Genomic DNA, 6,116 nt, shown 5'->3' with positions numbered 1-6,116 from the left:
GCTATACAAGTCCGCTGTATTTGGTAGCTCACATTATGTCTTGGTCAATAAAGGCAAAAAAAAAAACAACAACAAAAAAAAAACAAAAAAAAAAAAAACAACAACAACAACACCCAGAGCCTCAATAACCTTGAGGCTATATTCGAATGGGTGCATTAGTACCATATTCGTGTCAACATTAAGGCAAATGTAATTCCACAGCACTTGCCGAGCACTTGGCAAACCCATTTCTCTGCTTTGATTTGATATCTGTATATATCAAAACAAAAGGCAAACACATTTGTACTATATGAATATAATAAACGATTTACAGCATACAGAGTAAAGTCAGGGCATCGTGACAGTGTGAAATCGGGCAAGTGGCCCCACGTAAGGTGAACTACGGCCTCTTGTCAGTGTCGGTCTTGTGGGACAATTGGGAGCAATGGCACGATTTAGATGTGTCTGTATACTAATCGAGACAAATGGGCAATGCTAATAATTCACCTGCCCGTGGCATTGTCACTTTAAGAAACCAAAGACATATTGCACGAGGCAAAATATTAAAACAAAGGGCAAACTTTCTTTGCTGCAGAACACTTGATAGCAATAACACGGATTGGAATATTGCGCATTCACTCACTTCGAGACATACAGGCGATGTCAATAACTGACCATCCCATTACACAATGTCACTGTAAGAAGCGAAAGTCTAAGTGCACAGAGACAAGGTAGGCCTGTTTTGAGTTGAAGCACTGATAACATTGACAAGATTTTCATCGATGCATGGCGCCTTTGTACTAAGCCAGACAAAGGGTTTAAAATGCTCCTCTTCTCTACCGCCGCCTTCTCTCCACAGCCACAAAGGGCACAGCTGATTTATACGGACAATTCCTTAATGTTTTCTAAAAGCTATTTATCGACTTTCATCAGTAATGTAGAGTTCAGAAAAACGACCAGGTTAGCTGTCTAATCGATGATGTGTCACACTCACAGTCCTCGCGCTAAGAAATCAGAATTCGTCACCTTTGCATTTTGTCTAGTGTATACTACCTGTGAAATTACTTCTCCCTTTTTAAGAAAAATTCTGATTTGTATTTTTGTGTGGCCCTTGTTAACTATGGTAACTAGAACATTTATTTGTTTGATTGGTGTTTTACGCCGTACTCAGGAGTATTTCACTTATACACACGACGACCCACAGGTTGCTGGTAGATCTTCTCACATACGGCCAGAGCAGCTCATGCTGATCACCTGTCCGGATAGAGCTCAATAACACCGATGAGGACAATTCCTAAATTAGCAAAACCCCGTCAGAAATGTTAACATTGTTTCACTTTTTAATACATCAGAGAATTTCGCAAAAAAACAAAAATGTGTTGAGAGTTTACAACATATGGGAAGGCCTGCACAAAGTGAGTTTTAACATGTTATACATGCCGGAAACAATTGTGTTTACCCATTCGGGCTCATGAATACCTTGTTATATTTAAATTAAAACTCAAGTCAGGACTTGCTTCAGGCAATCGACCCGTGAATATAATGAACAGTTCGTGTGATTCAACAGATGTGTTAAACAAACTGTCGAGACACAGGTGCTTGGTTCGCGTTTATAATGAGGCGTATATATATATATATATATATATATATATATATATATATATATATATATATATATATATATATATATATATATGTGTGTGTGTGTGTGTGTGTGTGTGTGTATATATATATATATATATATATATATATATATATATATATATATGGGTTTTTGGATGTGCATACAAGTATACAAAGTTTGCAGGTACGAACTTATACATAGTGTAGACCGCTTAAAGCGTAAACACACACAAAAAATCAACATCAACGCAAATGCAATGACCCAAATAATTATATACCTTTCACAAAACATGAGTCTCGTCTGTGCGAGTACAGTTCAAAATCGATAATAAAAATTCTTAAAATTTATAAACCGGCACATATTATAAGTTTCCTAAACTTTTTATCATTTTAACATTATAGGTATTATAGATACGTGCCCGATATTCTAGATAAATACAGAAAATTTTATTTCATTAGCAAACGTGGATATTTAGACAAAAGTCTGCCGGATCCGGTGTAGTCTCTTTAAAGGAATACAGAATCGACGCTGACTGGTAGACAGGGGAAATAGGGTTTCTGGGTTAAATACAAATCTTGCAGACTTGGTCACGCCTGAATAAATGTACCATACCTAAAACTCAGCTTAGGAAAGACATAGCCTGGACTTGCCTATGTGTCACACAGGACAATCAGAATGGAATCTGTTTCCCTTTCAGGCGGTCTGTAAACACTGAGATCAAAACCCAACCATGGGCATGACATGGGCTACCACCATCACGTGTTCTGCGACAACCACACGCCCGTCCACACCTCAATTGTTGTTCAGTGACAAACTGTTACTGGTTCATGATCGTTGTCAGTGACAAACTGTTACTAGTTCATGAGCGTTGTCAGTGACAAACTGTCACTGGTTCATGGGCGTTGTCAGTGATAAACTGTTACTGACTCATGGGCGTTGTCAGTGACAAACTGTTACTGGTTCATGGGCGTTGTCAGTGATTTGGACTAGGAAACTATCCTGGCACGTCCACAGGACGTGCATCCATGTATCGCGCAGGCGCAAGATGCTCTTTAGTTTTAAACTGTTAGATAAATTAAATGATGTGAATGTGTACTACATAAAATTCTTCTGTAACAATCAAATATTATTGAATGCATAGTTTTGTTTATTACATGATCTGCCTCGTGCTTAAAAGAACTGGATTCTTAACGGAAGTGGATTGACCAAGTACTGGTTCGAGGTGTTATGTCGCGATGCTTCAGTGCGAAGGCACTATAAAAGCCACGTCGCCGGAACATGGGCCAACTACATGGTATACGAAAGAGGTCACGATCAAGGAACGCTTATGCATACCGATAGCTCAACAATTTGTGCGCTCTCTTTGAACGCAGGTAAAGGCAGATGTTCCCTGTTTACTTTTTCTTTCGGGAATTTGAAAGAAACTATTCTCATGCAATTGCCGCTATTCTGGTTTAAGAAAAAAGTGGACGAAAAGCAAAATTTACGAAAAGTCAGAAGTGGCCTTTGTAGCATATATTTTCAGAAATTGTGACGGAAACTGCGAAACAGTTTCTTCGTACGTGAACGAAAACGGTTGCTATTACAATAATAGTGTCCACACGTACAAAACACTTGTGTTAAAATCTGACACAACAACATGTGTTGTCTTCATTCAACAATAATTAAACGTTTGCTATGACGTCACGCTATTGTCTGAACAGTTGATCATTTTTCAAAAATCCACACTTGGGAGTTAGAGGTTTGAGTCGTGAAGGTTGACAACTTGTACCAACTGACGTGTACGCCAGAGTGCGATTCAAACCCACGCACACAAGGCTCTAAAACATTACAAAATCCCACTGAGCTATCCTGGAAAACTTTACAACCTTCACCTTTTGGACGACTTTAAACCTTTGATGTGACGTCAATCCTTTGTCTAACCGACCGCTTCTTTTTCAACACTAGACGGGTATTGGGAAAGGTGTCGAGTTATTAGCCGATACCAAACTGCAAAGGACAAACAGTCATCAGGCACCACCTACAAAGGGAACTCACACAGAGCCTTATGTAACAGCAGGGTGATGACAAAAACAGCTACGAATTCGTGACTGTCACGGTATGAATTAGTGACCGTTGCAGCACGAATCCGTGGCTGTCAAAGTATGAAAGAAATACAACGAATTTTCTCATTACAGTGGCAGTACGCCAACTTTAGGTGTTTCAGTTAATCGCATTGCTATCTGGAATTGTGTCCTACCAATTCTGGAGCTTGTATGGTTGCAAGGCCAGAGTATGAATCCTAACGTCATGTCATAAACGGCCTTTGTAGAATGATGACCAGTAAACAAAATCTGCTAACGAACAGATGTGTAGTACTTTATTACGTGCTCAAGGTTACTCATATTATTAAGCACTGCACCGAGGATTGGATTTGCTCCATTACATAAATGTGAAGTACACATGTTTGTGTTACAAAATAATAAAACACAAACTTTCGTTGAACCAAAATGAGGTCATTTATGCAATACAACACAAACGTTTGCAAAAGTATTGTGCATAGCATTCAACGTGTCTTGAAGGAAGCCAGCAGCAGCTGGATTTGAACGTACAACGACTGCAATGGGGAGACGTTATGCTGCACTAGCACGCTAACCACTCGGCCAAGAAAACCCGTGAGACCGAATAAACTATGATAGCTAAGTAAACCTCGAAGCAATCAGAGACAAACAAACGACGTTACTTGAGACGAATATAAATGACAGTTGCTATATCGTCAGAACCGATTAATTGTAATCAAAAAAATCAGCTACCAGGCACGATCACCTTATCAAAGGTGTAGTTTAATCGAAAGCTTTAGTTCAGTGGTCTGTACCACAAATCAGACAAGCCAAACGTCTGTGAAGAAGACAAACAGAGAAGCAGTTAGCACAACAAATTATATGGACGCATGCAAGAACCCCATTCATTCGTGTTTTTCCTTAATTACGTCAAGAATGTATTTTCCATTATTTCCTTCCGAAAAAAAAAAAAACGAATCAAATTTCAAACTCATATTTCATTATTAACTTTGCTATGTAGGCCAAAGACAAAGATGACAGCGTAAGCTGTAACTGCAAATTAACCGTCTAAACATGGCGTCATCCTGAAGAGTATCGCAGCTGATTTCACTCCAGTCGTATGCCTCTTTATTCCAGACAGAATTCCAGACATCCATATGTTGGTTGACGACTGCGTCTCTATGTCGATGGGCTTTAAGTGGATAGTTCTACAAAAGCTAAATGACTCGGCTAATACTATACCGTGTTAATCCGTTCTGATCAAACTCTGAGTGGTGAAGTAGATGGGGTGACCCACTTAACGTATTCTGACAGGGAAGAGTTAGACTGGCTTCATGTACATCATGTGTATTAACTCATCTGACTTTGCAAAACATAAATAGATTCAAAGGGAAATTAATCAAATAAATTAAATCAATAAAGAAACTAAATGTCAAATATATAAATGAACTACTAGTAGATAAACAAAATAATTCAAGGATATGCAACCACAATTCAGAATAAAATTAACAAAAATAAAAATAACAATTATTTAGCGAGCTAATCATAGAACATGGACACAGAATTGCAGATTTAAGTATTAATTTCGATATTCTATTTGTAGTACAAAACGTCATACAGCCAAATGTCACGTCAGTGGGTGTTTACTTCAATAAAATGGCAGTTGTACAGTGTAAAAAAGAAAAAGGATTAATTTATTCAAGTAAGATTTTTTAAAATTTATTTTAAGTAAGTTTAATTGTGTATGAAAACGCCATTTAGCTAAAGTTATTAAATTGAATGACACAAGTAGAGTCAAGTTAGACTCACATCATTACTCAATTATCCCCCTACACATTACATAAATAACGTCGCTGCTGAAGCGCTTGCAGTCAAACATGCCAAGCGTGAACTAGACTAGCTCCCTGCTTGCTCTTGTCGTTTGATCCCCCATATGTCTCTCTATGGTCCGTACACGTTTCACAGCTTCTATTGTATCGCTATACAGGTACACACCCATGTCCGGTGCAAATTGCCTGCCACAGCTCTGTGCTCGCTTTATAACGATCAGTTGTCCAGATAACGAGCCAATAATGCCGCTTATCAGCTAGCTTCAACCGCTGTTACACGATCCGCTGCTTTATTCTATATCCAAAATCATAAAGCTGACAGCGGTGCCTTGATTGATGTGCAGCCAAGTGAACAGAGGCCGGACTGGATATTCTGTCAATGTGGACACTGCCAGGTGAACAGAGGCCGAGCTGGACATCCTGTCAATGTTGACTCAGCCAGGTGATCAGAGGCCGGTAGGCGTCCTTGTCAATGTGGACACCTCAGTCCGATGAACAGAGGCTGGGGCTAGGCGTCCTGTCACTGTTGAAAAGAGGCTGTGTAAGGCGTCTTGCCAGTGTGGACACCTCAGTCCGATGAACAGAGGCCGAATAAGGCGTCTTGCCAGTGTGGACACCTCAGCCAGGTGAACGGAGGCAGAGCTA

The sequence above is a fragment of the Liolophura sinensis genome, chromosome 4 (genome assembly GCF_032854445.1).
Source record: "Liolophura sinensis isolate JHLJ2023 chromosome 4, CUHK_Ljap_v2, whole genome shotgun sequence".
Lineage (NCBI taxonomy): Eukaryota > Metazoa > Mollusca > Polyplacophora > Chitonida > Chitonidae > Liolophura > Liolophura sinensis.
This window is presented reverse-complemented; position numbering follows the sequence as displayed.